The sequence below is a fragment of the Macrotis lagotis genome, chromosome 5 (genome assembly GCF_037893015.1).
Source record: "Macrotis lagotis isolate mMagLag1 chromosome 5, bilby.v1.9.chrom.fasta, whole genome shotgun sequence".
Classification (NCBI taxonomy): Eukaryota; Metazoa; Chordata; class Mammalia; order Peramelemorphia; family Peramelidae; genus Macrotis; species Macrotis lagotis.
Window position 1 is genome coordinate 22,059,336 of NC_133662.1, and position 15,662 is coordinate 22,074,997.

The 15,662-nt window shown below is 42.2% G+C and overlaps 1 pseudogene; it reads left to right on the forward strand.

Moving 5' to 3' along the window:
* Positions 1 to 836: 836 nt before the first annotated feature.
* LOC141489222 (eukaryotic translation initiation factor 3 subunit K pseudogene) lies at positions 837 to 2,369 on the forward strand (annotated as a pseudogene).
* The last annotated feature ends 13,293 nt before the right edge of the window (positions 2,370 to 15,662 follow it).

Sequence of the window (15,662 nt, forward strand, 5' to 3'; positions counted from 1 at the left end):
AGGTAGATCCCATTCCTGGGAAATGGTTCTACATTTCCCTGTGTCAGTAAAACATGGTCTTAGTTGGAAGTTCTGAGTTCAGGGGAGGAAAAGATCCCTTTGAGCAAGTGAGAACAGGGAGGGAAGGGAAGGGAAGGGAAGGGAAGGGGAGGGGAGGGAAGGGAAGGGAAGGAGGAGGATAGCAATTGTTCAGTAAGTTGCTGCTGCTGGTGAGTATTTCCCCCTCGATGATAATTAAGAGGGGGGAAGGGCAGGCTGGTGGTTTGATGGGGGTACTATTTCCATAGCTCTTTGGTTTACGGTCCCAGTCTGTCTCCATCAGGATCTGAGTAGGGATAATGGTCAAGGTGGTTATGGTAGTTTAAACATCAACTGACACATGCTACTTTCTGTCTTGCTACTTCAGCTAGGGACCATGCCACCTCCACTCTGAAAAATGATCATTGTCTTCAGTCTATCTACTCACTCCTCCAGCTCCTGCCTTTCTTATCGGGTTCAGCAGTTTGCACATGTTCTTTTCACCTCAAAAAACATATGTGATACTCCACACTAGTCCTGCTGTTCAAAGCATGGGAGATGGGAGAACATCATTAGGATCAAAATTCTAGAGGAAAAAAAATAGACCTTTAAGATCATTTTGTCTAACCCCCCTTGTTTTAACGAGTTCAGAAACTGAGCCCCAGAGTGGTCAAGTTGTCACATACATACATACTAAGTGACAGGAGGGATTGTAACACATTCTCGGTACCATTGCAAGGGGACAAAGCTCACAGATCCTGTTCAACTCCAGAAATCTATGATTCTGGTCTATACTGGCATGCAAACAGGAGGAAGACATGATGATGTTCCAGCAGAATGTTGGAGAGTTACTTAAGGATATCAACAGGTACAATCCTAAGAACCTGCCCCCCTCCCCAGGAGCAACATGAAGAGACTCAGACCAAGGAGAATGTCTATGATGACCTGGAAGCCAACTTGGCGATGCTGAAACTATACCAGCACAACCTGGCCTTCCACCAGATCACAGTGACAGCCTGGATTCTGCTGAAGGCTCTTACCAATCTTCCCCCACAGATATTTCACCCTGTGCAAGTGCATGATTGACCAGGCTCTACAAGAAGAGACCATCAAGTAGATCTTGTGCTTGAGAGATTTGCTGGAGACCTGTCATTTCCAAGCTTTATGGCATGCCCTGGATAAGAACTTGGATCTCTTTCTCTTTAATGGCATCACAGGTTTAAAGACTTTCCAAAAATGTATCTGTCACATTATGGGCATCATATACCAATGTATTGACTAGTGGTTATTTGTCAAAATGCTGAAAGATCTGTGAAACAACCAATTGAAATTATGGATGAGCAAATATGGTTGGAGCTCCAATGAAGGAAGACAGGTTTTCATTTGCAACCAAGAAGGTAGCATCAGGCCCAAGAATCCTGTGGAAAAGACCAACTTTGAGAGTGACCTCCTCCCAGTAACTCCTTCTGCCCAATGTCTTCTTTTTGCTGTGTTTTGTTCCCACCTTACCACAGTCAGCTTCTCAAATAAATACTGTTTCATATTGTATACCCAATCACTGATCCACCACTCTATTTCTTAGCCAGTACCAGATTGTTTTGATGATTACCACCTTGTAAGAGTTTGAGATCTGGTGCGGCTAGGCTTTCTTCACAATTTTTTTCATTGGTCCCCATAATGTTCTCGACCTTTTCTACCACTATGAAATATCTTTTGGTAGTTTGATTGGTATGGCATTTGAATAAGGAAGGAGGAAGAAGGAGAAAGAGTGAGAGGAAGGAAGGAAGGAAGGAAGGAAGGAAGGAAGGGAGGGAGGGAGGGAGGGAGGGAGGAAGGGAGGGAGGAAGGAAGAGAAAAAGAAAGAGAGGAAGGAAGAAAGGAAGGAAGAAAGGAAAAAAGGAAGGAGGAAGGAAAGAAGAAAAGAAGAAAGAGAAATCCCAACTCTAACACATACTGGCCATGTGTCACTGGGCAAGTCATTTAATCTCTTATTCTCCCTGGCAACTCTCCGAGACTCTTTAGTCACAGAACAGGTGCAGCTGGGCACTGGAAAAAGGAGTTTCCTCATGAGGAGTTCTATATTTGAATAAAATCACAAATCTGGGAGGAGCAGGGGAGAAAAGAAAAGAAGCTGCAGGCTCTGTAATAGGAGAGGAAGACCTTGTGCTTTAATGTCAAATGTTCATGTTAGAGAATCCTTGGTGGCAGCAAATCTAACCTTCACCTGAACAAGAACAATACACTTTTCGCAAGAGATGCTAGAGACTCAATCCTTATTTAAATTCCCTAAATTTGGGAAGTAATTCATAATTTTAAAGCTTTCTTATTTTCATTTCCCTCAGGACCAGTGAGTTAAAACAGCACAAAATAAAATACCAGAGCTTGATGAGTTATCAGTCATCTGAAGAAGAACTAACTTAATGAAACAGATACTGGATTTGGAGTCAAAAGGCCTGGATTCAAATCTTGTCCTTTCAAGTAAGTCATTTAACTACACAGTTTTTTCATTTGTTAAAAAAAAAAAAGGAGAACTTGAAATAGGTGACTTCTGAGGTCCCTTTCCAATCTAAATGCTATAAAAATTCTCCCAAAGGGTAGGAACTTAATTCAACATTCTTATTTCATAGGTGAGAAATCTGAGGCCCATGAAGGTCATTCGACTTCTTCAAAGTCACCAGGGAATTAAAAGCAAAAACCGGCAGGTAGAGTATTCTGATATTATCGTTTTCATTTTACAGATGAGAACATTGAGATACAAAGAGGTTATGTAATTTCCCCAAGGTCACATAGTTGAGGCATTTGGGACTTAGACCATGGCTGGTTTGCCATTAGTTGAGGCAGTGGTCAGAACAGATAGGTAAGATTCATAGTTCCTATCCTTATTCAAAACAATTCCATACAAAGAAAGAAAAAAAAAGGTTTCACTCTGACCAAGATTTTTCCCTTTTTCCTTCCCAGAAATTCAATATGTCCTGTTGACCACAAGGACAACTGGGTGAAATTGTATAGTTTGGTTCACTGTAGGCTAGACAGCTAGGAGGCACATTGAATAGAGTGTAGACAGGTCTACTGTCAGGAAGGCCCATCTTCCTGAGTTTAAACCTGTTCTCAGACACTTGTTAGTTGTGTGACCTGGGAAATTTTCCTAACATTGCTTGCCTTGGTTTCCTCATCTGTAAAATGAACTAGAGAAAGAAATGGCAAACCACTCCAGTACCTCTGGAGAAAACTCCAAATGGAATCACAGAGCTAGACAGGATTGAACAACAAAAAGCCCCACTAACAGAGAAACAGTTCAAAGAATATTTCCTTAGATGAGGAAGAAGTAATGTTATCTTTAGATATAAAGACAATGGTTTTTAAAATTAAAACTGGTTTAGGAAGTTAGTTCCTTGGCATCCAGGTTTAGGGAAGAAATATGAAGCTATTCACCCCCACCCACCCCCATCTGACATCTTTGGCTGTAACTCAACTCTTCCTTATAAACCTGGCTCAAATCTCTCCTCTTCCAAGAAGCCTTCCTTGATTCATGCCATATCACTCTGATTATTTCTTTAGTCCACGTCTCTATAGCATGCGGAGCTGCAGTCTGTAGCTGCAGTCTGCAGCCTCTATCCACTTGCATGTCTATGTATGGCTTGGTGAGTAGGGTTAAGCTTGTGTTTTCTCCCTCCCTCAGTAGGGACAGTATCTCCCCCAACAGACTGGGAATGTCTTTGGACAGAGACTGTGACTCTTCCTTCATCTGGAGTCTCCTACCCTCACACAGTCCCTAAGCTTGGAAATTCCCTACACATGTAGTTTAGATATAGAAGACATCTCTCAAAGACTTTTCTACTTCAAACCTCTCATTTTAGAGGTAAAGAAGCTGAAATCCAAATATTCTGATTTGGTTGCATAGGTAATATGTACCAGAGCTGGCATTCAAAGCTAGGGTACCAAATTCCAAATCCATACCTTTGCCACCATATCATAATGCACTAAAAATAGCTGTCTTTGTGCCTTCAAAATCCTTCTGATGAAGGAGGGAGGGAGGAAGGGAGAAAGGGAGGGAAGAAGGTGTCAGAGACCAAATTACCTGAGAAGGGCCCTAGGGAGACTCTGGGTCTTCTCCTATCTCTGTCTTATGGCACTAGAGGAGGTAGGACTGGCTGTGGGGGACAGGGCAAGGTAGATGGGTGCCAGACTTAGCTGAACAGACATGGGGAAAATATCTAAGCACTCCTCAGCTCTTCTACCCCTCTCCGGTCTCCAATTGCATGTAACCTCTAAGCCATGTGGGCCCCCACCTCTTTATGCAGCAATTCGCCTCCTAATCTTCCTCCCTCCCATTCCAGACACCTGCTTTCCTCTGCCTCACCCCAGGAAGGCTATGATGTCAGGGTGCACGAGGGAGATGCCAGGACTTCTTGGCAGGCCACAGCTGACTTGAGACCTCCAAAGGAGCAGTCAGGAGAGGAAAGGAACAGCCGGATAGGATTTTTCTAGCCTCCCCTTCTCCCAACCAAGGGACAATATCAGCCTTCTAAAGCCAAATTTTTACAAAGCATTTGAAAACTTGAGTGGCTGGTGGGAGCAGCCTTCGGGTGTTCTAAGCTGTAGGGTTACATGGGGATGGGGATGAGGAATGGGGCAAGAGGTTCCAAAGACCTCAAAGCAAGGACTAAGTTGTCCTCCATCCCCCAATCCACTATGTCTCACTTTTCTCATCTATTCCTCACACTCCTCCTTTCCCTGTCCACGCTGAAGTCTTATGGCTCCAAGTTAAGAATAGTGTGACCTTTCCCCAAGCAAATATTCATTCTCCCTGGGGCTCCCAGAGTGGACACTGCAGGTGGTCAGGGGAATGAAGAAAGGAGAGGAGCCATTAACCTTAACCCACTTCTTTACAAAGTCCCTTCTCCCCCTCCCTTCACCCCACTTCTGGCCCAGCTCTAGGAAGGGAAAGATTCCAGAGTTTTTTTGAGGCACCGCTCACCGTGTGGCACATAACTGAAAGAGCTCTGGACTCTGGTCCAAAGACTTGGGTTCTAGTCCTATCTCTGTTGCTCCACTTGTTTTGTGGACTTGGGTGGGTGACTTACCTTCTTTAGATCAGTTTGTTGTTGTAGTTGAGTCATGTTTACTCTTTGTGACCATTTTTCTTGGAAGATTTTGAAGTGGTTTGTCAAATGTTTCTCCAACTCATTTTATATATAAAGAAATTGAGGCAAACAGGGTGAATTGATTTGCCCAGGGTCACACAGCTAGTAAGTGTCTGAGGACAGATTTGAACTCGTCTTTCTGACTCTAGCACTACCTAGCTGCCCTAGATAAGTTAGTCAGTCAATAAACATTTATTAATCACTGAAGAAACAGGCAAAAGACAGTTCCTACTCTCACGGAATCCAGTCTAATGGAGGAAATAAGCAAGTAACAAAATGTACAGATAAGCTATAGGCAGAATGAAGTCCCTTAACAGAGGGAAGGCACAAGAATTAAGAGTGACCTAGAAAGGCTCCCTATAGAAGATGAGATTTTAGCTCAGATTTAAAGGAAGCCAGGAAAGCCAGGATGAAAGGAGGGAGAGCTTACAATTATACTCAAGAGTCTGGTTTGAGGAATAGCAAGGAAGTCAGTGTCCTTGAATCACTGAGTGCCTACTAAAATGAGGGAAGGGGGAGAGGTGAATTAAGACTGGGAAGCAATGGGGACAAATTTTGAGGGACTTTAAAAACCAAGGAGGATTTTATATTTGGTCCTGAAGGTGATAGGGAACCAGTGGAGTTTACTGAGAAGGGGAAAGGAGGGATGACATGGTAAGACCTATACTTTACAAAGATTACTTTGACAGCTGCAAGGGGTGGTGAAAGCCTTGTGATAGCAGAGCAATTAGAAGCCTATTGCAGTAATCCAGGAGAGAGGTGATGAGAGCCTGCACCAGAGGGGTGGCAGTATCAGAAAAGACAAGAGGACATATTTGAGAAATGTTATGAGGTCAAAATTGGCAGGCTTTCACAACAGATTGGTTGTTGTTGTTGTTCAGTTGTTTCAGTCATGTCTGTGTCTTCATGACCCCATTTGGGGTTTTCTTGGAAAAGATGCTGGTATGGTCTGCCACTTCCTCCTCTAATTCATTTTATAAATGAAGAAACTGAGGTAATTGGGGTTAAGTGACTTGCCTAGGGTGACACAACTTCTAAGTAACAGACTGGATTTGAACTCAGGTCTTCTTGATTTCAGGCCTGGCCCACTATCCACCATGCCATCTAGTCTCCCAACAATTGAATAAGGAAGAAGAAAGAGATTATGGAGTCAAGGATGACACCTGTCAGCCTTGGAGACTGGAAAGATAGGGGTACTTTCAACAATAATAGAGAAGTTTGAAAAGGGAAAGATGATGAATTCCATTTTGTATAGAATATCCAATTCCAGATGTCCAGTAGGCAACTGAAAATCCTAGGTAGGGAGTTAGCAAAGAGATAAGAATTGGATAAGTAGATTTGAGAATCATAAGCATTGGATCCATGGGAACTGATGACATAGATCACTAAATGAAATAGTATAGAGAGGAGAGAGAAGAAAGCCCAGGACAAAACCCCAGAGGATACACATCTTTAGCAGACATGATCCAGATGAAAATCCAACAGAGGAAACAGGGAAGAAGCAGTCATATAGGTAGGGAGAGAACCAAGAGAGATCAATGTCATGAAAACCAAGAGAGAAGAGAATTCTCAAGTAGAAAAAAGGTCTAGGTCTCAATATCTTCCTCAACAAAAGGATTGGGGGGAAGGAGTGTATATTGAATGGTCTGTGAGATCATCTTCCAATTCTAATTTCCATGATTTGGTGACTCCAAGTAGACATCAAGAACTGAAGACAACCTTTTGGAACATTTTACAGGCTAGATTTAAGAACCAAACCTGTGATCTAGAGGTTCTGTCAGTCCTAGCAAGATTTCTAATGCTGTCAGTGAGGGTTCCAATGTTAATATTGATTCATTCCATTTCCATAGTATCTCTATATATATCCAGGATAGGGTCCTAGGGTATGTACAGGAAGTCCATGGGAGATGAGACCGTGGATTATTGAAGTTAATTGAGATGCTGAGTTAAAAAAAAAGGAAAAAGGGGAAGGAAAGCTATCTCTTTTCAAAGGTGATGAAATTGTAGCCTCTCCTCAAGACAGGTGGGTAGGCCATATGCCCTCTGCAGGAATATTTGGGTTCAAAGCTACCACCATAAACACATGCATCTCCTTTCCTCAACCCAGAAATAAATTTAGCTCTAAACTGTCTGATCTTAGAACTTCTCTGGTCCAAATGCCTTCTGAGCTCATGGGACAGCTGGGGGGCCGTATAAGGCAGGGGAAAGGCTTAGGTATTTTCTCTTGGCTTATACCTCAGGGGGCAAAGATACCAAGCAAGGACTGGGGTCAAGAGTTGGGTTGACAGGGCCAGGGCTCAGGCAACAGGTGTCTGGATCCTTAAGATGGATAAGAACATGGAGGAAAATGGGCTAAATTTGGGTAAAGAACTACCTAGGTGGGGGAAAAGGGAGAGAAAGCAAAAATGGATGTCCCCTGCAAAATCAGCCAGTGTAGCAAAAGTCCTTTCTCTCTGTGAAATTCTGAAAGATTCTGGAATTCACAGAACACCTAAGGAGTTCTAGGATAAATTGTAAGGAGTCTATGAGCTGGGAAGGGGGGGAAATCTATGTCTTTATTTCAATATATTTTATAATTCTATATATTTTATTTTCTATTTTTAAAAAACCATGATTCTGGGGGGAGAGAAAAGAGGGAGGAAGAAAATTCTGGAATTCAAAATCTTGCCCGTCAAAAAATGAATGCTGAAAGCAACCTTTACATGCAATTGGAAAAAAAATTTAAAAACTAAAAACAAAACCAAAAAAACCCCCCAAAATAAAAAACCATGATTCTGAGAAGGGGTCTATAAGCTTTACCAGACTGACAAAGGATTCAAAAAAGGTAATGTTATAAGTTAGTAATTTTTTTCCCCATGAGTTCACAAACCCCATGATGTTCCTTCACAGAAGTCCCCCCCGCCATGACAACAAGGATCACTTCTAGTTTCAAAAGTTCCCCCTGTGCACACAGCAGGATAAAGTCAATTCTCCTCCACTTAGGTCACCCTGCCTTTCCCATTCCAATATCCCTGTCTCAGGATATGTGAGAATTAGAGGAGACATCCTAAACTGGGCCATCTGACGAAGGTCAAGGAGTCCTGGCAAGCAAGAGGTTCTTCATTCTCTTCCAGAGCTACATTGGACTTCTCATAGAGCAAAATATACTGACATTCTCCTGTCTTAGCCTCTCTCTTTGCCTCTCTCTCTGCCCCAGTTGCCAAGAGGCCTAGAACCAGAATCAGAAGACCTGAGTTCAAATCCCAACTCTGTCACTTAGCTCTAGTGTGACCTTGGACAGATCATCCCACATCTCTAAACCTCACTTTGCTCAACTCTAAAATGAGAAGGCTGGACTAAATGATCTCTAAGATTCTCTGACCCTTACCTTTCCTTAATGCCTCCTAAGTTTCTCCCTAGAGAACTTTGCCTGGATCTCCTTTTCCCAGTCATAGTATGACATCTATTGAGTACACCACCATTCCATGGATATTTTTTTGTCTTATCTTGCTCTGATTCAGACCTCTAGGCAGTTAATACATATCCCCACCCACGTTTTCCAACACTCCTTCATGACTACTCTTCTTCCATCAGAATTGGGATTGTCTTGCTTGCTTATAATTTTTCAGCACTTAACAAACTATCTGGCATGTTGATGCTTTAGCTGGTTAACATATACCTCCCTTTAGTGTCCCCCTTTTGAACAGGATCTCTGCGTTGTTGTGATCTTTTCCATCTATTTATTCGCAGCCTTCAGCATAGTACCTGTATTGCAGGTCCTTAATAAAGGTTTGTTGAGTTGAATGAAGTCATCTCCTCTCTGGACCCAGGGCAGAGCTCTCTTTATCGGTGGAGAGGCTTTGAATGGGCTGGCTCACAGGAGCTGAGAATCAAGGAGAAAAGGGGTGTGTGGGTGTGTGTGGTGAGGGAGGGAGATAAGGGGGGAAGATAATGAAAAGAGGAGGTGAGATTAAAGAAGAATCCTATGGGGCCTTACACGCTGGAGCAGGGAGAGTTGCGGCAGCAGGTTGGATAAACTCGTAGCCACCACTAAATTTGGAAGTGTTAAGAAGGATGTGAACCTAAGAAAAGTCACTATGCAAATAGTCCGGGCAATCTGGATATCTGGGAGGAGGGACGGGTGATTCAGTGGAGGAAAGGGGAAGAGGAAATCAGTTAAGGTCCATGGTGACCCAGAAATTCTCCAGAGGGGAGAGCTGCAGAGAGGGAGACGGTTTGGAAGGAGTATTGAACATCACCGTCATCCCTAGGACCCAGCAAATCCGACTGGTACCCGAAACTGGCCCTAGTTTGTCCCACCCCCCATACGTACAACCTTTCCCCTCCCCTTTTACTGTTGGCTGGACTGTGACTCAGGATCACCAGGTGGGGTGGAGAAGAACTAGGCTTCACCTGCTCCTACTAAAAAAAGATCTAAGATTCAGGCACTTCAAATCTACCCATAAATAATTCCCTCCCTTCCCGTCTCCTCTTTTCTCTCCCCTCCCTCCACTCTCGACTGTGCGCAGGCATGTAAACACACACACACACACACACACACACACACACACACACACACACACACACACACCGCAAGGTAAAGACTTGTTCTCTTGGCCCCATGTTGCTCAATTTGGGACATCCTTTGCCTTCTAAAGATGGCATTAAGTATAGATTTCACCTTGACTTTCACCCCATTAAAAAGTGCCAATGGTGGGGTCTATTATTAAAGCAATTATTAAGCACCTACTATGTGCTAAGCATTATGCTAAGTACTATCTTACGTGATCCTCACAACAACTTTGTGAAATGTGCTCTTCTGAGTTCAATTTTACAGATGAGAAAACTAAAACTGACCGAGATTAACTGACCACTCTAGGCTACACAGCTAGTAAGGGTCTGAGGCTGTATTTGAACTGTCTTCTCAACTCCAGATCCAACAGTCTAATCCTTTGCGGGGAGGAGAGGAACAACAGGCTTTAGACCCAGAATCCAGCACCCCTTAAGCGTGGTACTGCTAAACTGTTCATCACTAGCTCCCCCCCCACCAATTTTCCAACTTCTGAGGAAAGCCCTAAGGTTCTAAGAGGGGAACATAGTTTCTTTCCTTAGAGAAAGCACCAGTGGAAGACAAATCAAAAGCCCAAATGCAGAAGAAAAAGTCAGATAAAACTATAGGGAGAGGTTGGACTAAAAGAATTATTCGGTCAGTGTGGGGTTAATCAGGGAAGGCTTCTTGGAGGAAATGCATCCTGAGCCAGGTTTTGAAAGAGAAGGAAGACAAGGCTTGGCCGCATTTGCAGATCCAAGCAGTCAGGATCTGGGAACACAGAATGAGGACACAAAAGTTAGCTTTGGACTGGCCAAAAGGAGGGTTTCCCCCATCATTGGTTCCCTCTGCCTTCACTGATCATCAAGCCCCACCCCCTCAAAGCATTAATGAGATTCCCTGCAAGACAACATCTACCACAGCCCATCAAGCCCCAGAACTTCATTTGTATGTCCTAATTAAATCAACAATAGCTCAAATTTCTATAAAAACTTAACATCTGCAAAGCATTTTACATACATTACTTCATGTGTGTCTCACTCTATGAAGTAGATTGCTATTATAAATCTTGAGGGGTGGGTTTACATGAGGAAACAGATACAGCTAGAGCTGAGAGGGGTGTCATCCCTCTATTCAATAAATTCTAATGGCTCCCTATTGCCTCCAGGATCAAATATAAAATCCTGTTTTGGTTTAAAAGTCCTTTATAACCTGGGTCCTCCTTTACTCATCTCCACATATTCAAGAATTCAGGAATACTGCCCTCCTTGCTATTCCTCAAAGAAGACACTCCATCTCCTAACTCCAGACATTTCCACTGACTGTCTCTCTACCTGGATTTGCTTTCTCATAGCTGCATCCTGGCTTCCCTTGGATTCAAGTTCCAGCTAAAATCCTACCTTCTGCAAGAAAGCTTTCCTGATTCTCTTTAATGCTAGTGCCTTTCCTTTGTGATTGTTGCCATTTTGCTATTTATATCTTGTTTGTACATAGTCATTTGCATGTTGTTTCATCCATTGGAATGGGAGCTCCTTGAGAGCAGGACTTTTTTTTTGCCTCTTTTTCCTTTCTTTGTATTCCCCAAGGAATAGTGCAGTTCTTTTGAACACAGAAGACAATTAATGCTTGTTGACAACATCTTGCCCCCCAACTCTTTATCCATTCTTAACAATGCCTCTTAATGGAAAGAACCCTCAGCTCGGAGCTAGGAACATTTCTGCCATTTCCTGACCATTACCTCCCCTCCCTCACTGAACCTTATTTTATTTATCTGTAATATGAAGGGTTGGACAAGAAGATTTCTAAAAATATCTTCCAGTTTTCACATACAGCTGAAGTCAGAAAGTAAAGGAACCACTAGGGAACCACTGCATCCAATGGTCAGGCAATATGGCTTCAGATTTGGAGAAGGGGAAACATCTGGACCCCACAGCTCAGCCTGGAAGTGTTCATCTCCTCAGTGGACCTAGATCCAGCAAAACTTGAGTTCAAATCTTATCCGAGATACTTAAGAGCAAAGTGACCCTGAGTGACCCTGAGCAGATCACTTAGCCTCTGTCTACCTCAGTTTTCACAGTTGTAAAATTGGGGAAATAGGATAAAATTAGATATCCTGACTTCCAGGAAAGGATCATTCCCTGAGATGTAGAGAAGTTCAGAGGGTCCTGGACTTGGAATCAGAAAGACTTCCACTTTGTATATATACTGTGTGACCCTGGGTAAGTCATGGGGACTTTGCTGAATCTCAGAATCCTCATCTGTAAAATAGGTAGAATGATAGTGCCTATCTCCCAAGAGTTGATCTGAGACTCAAATGAGAAGCTTAAATGAACTCAAGGTTGGGAAGGTGATGGAGGCTGTAGAGAAACAAGTTGAATCTGGGCAAATGAATTGAAAATAGATATGTGCTCAGACCAATAAGTGTGAGAACCATATGTGGTTCCAGTCAATTGTCTATGCCTATGGATTATCCCCTTCCTGCATTATGAGTGGCAAAGACTATTTAATCACTTTCACTGCCACCCAATCAAGACATGGATTAGAGAAAGACAAACTTCCCTCAGCCAGTGCCACACAGAAAAGGAAAAGAACTATTGCCTTTTCATTAAAACTTTAAGTTTTACTGAACTCTTTCATCAAAGCCACCCTGGGAGGTAGACAGTGCCAAATGCTATCTATACCATATTACAGATGAGGTAACTGATGTTCAGCAAAGTCAGTGACTTGCCTGGAGACTAATACTGAGTATCACAAAGTCAAATCCAAATTACTTTTGTTTTATTTGCTTGGTTTCAATCATCCTTGATAAATTCCTCTTCTGATTAAGAAAGGGCTACTACCTCAGGACAATGGGATTCAATAGATCCTGAGAAGGACCCTCCTATGCATGCCCTTTCCTAGAAAGGGGGAGGAGAGAGCAGCAGTGGCCTGAGCTCATAGACATTCTTCCCAGTGATCTAGCCTTTTGTTGGAGGGAATGTTCTGAGTTCTGGGGAGATTCAATATTCTGAAGGTCCAGGCAATTGTAGAAACTGACCTTCCCAGAGATTCTGTCTAAAGCCCTGTCACCTTGGAGCAAGGCAGGTTTGAGGACCCAGAACCTTTCCTTCCCCCTGAAAGCAAATGAAGGAGCAGATCAGATATCCTTATCCAGCCACAGCCTGGAATGCACTGAAATGTTATCCTGTCTTTCCAGTGGGCCATTCAGGGCCATCTGCAGAGGCTTTGTCTGATCCTACAGGCTTGCAGTAAAGGGAATTATGGAAGCAGAGGAAAGCAGGTGCCAACTGCCTGCAGAGCCTGGCTCCACCTCTCAGATCATTGTCTGACTGCCCCAGCTCCCTGCCAGCTGGACCACAGACAGATACTGCATCCCCAGGGTCATGGCCATCAGAAAGCAAAACCAGAGAATCTGAGATGAGGGAAGAGATCAAAAACCCAGGCAGGAGGAAAAGGGAGGTTACTGAAGAAAGGACCTGACAATCGATGACTCTATGTCTATACTCACTATTTATATTAACTAACATCTTCCATGTTGTCTTTAACTCCTCACTCTCAGTCACTCTACATAGCCAATCAATTGTCAAATATCATTTCTACTATCCCCACATCGTATAGATTCCCTTCTCTTTATCCATGCGACTGTCTCCTAATTCAGGTCTTCAGTACCTTTCTCTTAATTAGTCTTTCTGACTCCAGACTCTGCTCTCTGACTCATCCTCCATACAACTTTCATTAATTTCCTAAAGCATAAATCTGCTCATAGAGTCAGGAAGATGAATTAAAAATCTAGCCTCAGAAAAAAACAAAAAACAAACAAAAGAAAAAACAAATGTAGCCCCAGATACTGTGTGATCCCCAGGCAGGTCATTTAAATTCAGTTTCCTCAACTGTAAGATAGGGATAATAAATAAGATTTTTAAAAAAGATACTATTTGCACTTAATAGTATTTTTTCCAATTATATACAAAATAGTTTTCAATATTCATTTTTGTAAGATTTTGAGGTCCAAATTTTTCTCTCTTCCTCCTTTATCTCCCCAAGGCAGCAAGCAATCTGATATAGATTATACAAGCACAATCATGTTAAATATACTTCCATATTAGTTATATTGTGAAAGAAGAATCAGAACAAAAAGGAAAAAACACAAAAAAGTAAAAAAATTTAAGTTTGCTTCAATCTTCATTCATACTTATTTATTCTTTCTCTGAATGTGGTGGCACTTTCCATCACAAGTCTCTTGAATTATCTTGGATCACTGTATTGCAAAGGAGAGGTAAGTTTATCATAGTTGATCACCATACAGTGTTGCTATAATTGTTTACAACATTCTCCTGGTTACAAGATAATATTTGTAAAGCATTTTGAAAATCTTTGTTGTTGTTCAGTCATTTTTCAGTCATATCTGATTCTTTGTGATCCCATTTATAATTTTCTTGGCAAAGATGCTGGAGTGGTTTGCTAATTCCTTCTCCGGCTCATTTGACAAATTTGGAACCTGAGGCAAAGAGGGATGAAATGATTTGCCTGTGGTTACACACCTAGTAAATGTATGAAACAAGATTTTGAACTCAGGAAAATGAGTCTTTCTGATTTCAGTACTGGCACCCTATCCACTGTGCTATTTAACTTCCCCATTGCAAACCTTAAAGCACTATAAAAGTAATTTTTTTTAAACAGTAAATTCTAGTAGCTCCCAATTTCCTCCAAGATCCATTTTTTGACATTTGAAATTCCTTACATCCTGACTTTTCCTCTCTCTCTCTCTCTCTCTCTCTCTCTCTCTCTCTCTCTCTCTCTCTCTGTGTATGTGTATGTGTATGTGTGTGTGTCTGTCTCTCCCCTCCCCTCCCCTCCCCTCCTCTGCACGTCTTAGAATTTCTAGCTTCCTCCAGGACAGCTCAGATGTCACTTCTTCAGGAAGCCTTTTGGAGTCCCTCCAGCTGCTGGATACTTCTCCTTCAAGGTGACCTTCCAACTTGTCTGTATCTTGTACATTCCTATTTATTCACATGTTGTCTCACTCCTTAGAATGTAAACTCCATGAGGGCAGAGATTATTTTTTGGCCTGGATTAACCTTTCTTCAAATGAATTATCATAAAACCAAATCCATATAACCTTTGCATTAACTACTCACAGAGCAGTACTTAAATCACTCTGGCACACAGTAATTGCTTAATAGTTGCTTATATATTGATTATGCTCCAGCCCCAGGCTTCCATTCTCCTGTATGTGCTATTCCTCTCTAAAAGAATATAAGTACCTCAAGAATAGGGACTTTAATTTTTGCCTTCATATCCCAAGCACCTAGCATGGTTCCTAGAACATAATAAATATTTAATAAACATAAGCATTTTATAAACTTTTTTCATCCAATCATCCATTCATTCACATGAGGTCAGGCATAGTAGGCACATAGGGGAGCTACAATAAGATACTGGACCTATGATTTCACTACTTTGGGGAATTTCCAGTTGAAGAAACTCTCTCTCTAATGATATAGATTAGTACCTTTTCAGCAAGCTCATAGTCTTAAAAAATTGCCTAGGGCACCAAATATTTGCCCAGAGTCACTTTGTGTCAGAGGGTTAAACTTGAACCCAGATCATTTTGGTTCCAAGGCAAGCTCTCTGTCCACTGTGCTATTTTTTTTTAGGTTTTTGCAAGGCAAATGGGGTTAAGTGGATTGCCCAAGGCCACACAGCTAGGTAATTATTAAGTGTCTGAGACTGGATTTGAACCCAGGTACACTGTGCTATTTCTTATCCACAAGTATTGATGATGTGTCCAGGCACACCAGGCATCTTTCCATTCCCTTTAGAGGTTTTTATCATTCATAAGCTTCTGGGATCCCTAATAGCCTCCTAATTCTTCCCTGTCTCCAGTGTCTCTCCTTTCTAATCTAGCTTCCACACGAGCACCAATTTGCTATTCCCACAATACAGTGCTGACCACTTCCCCTGCTCAAAAA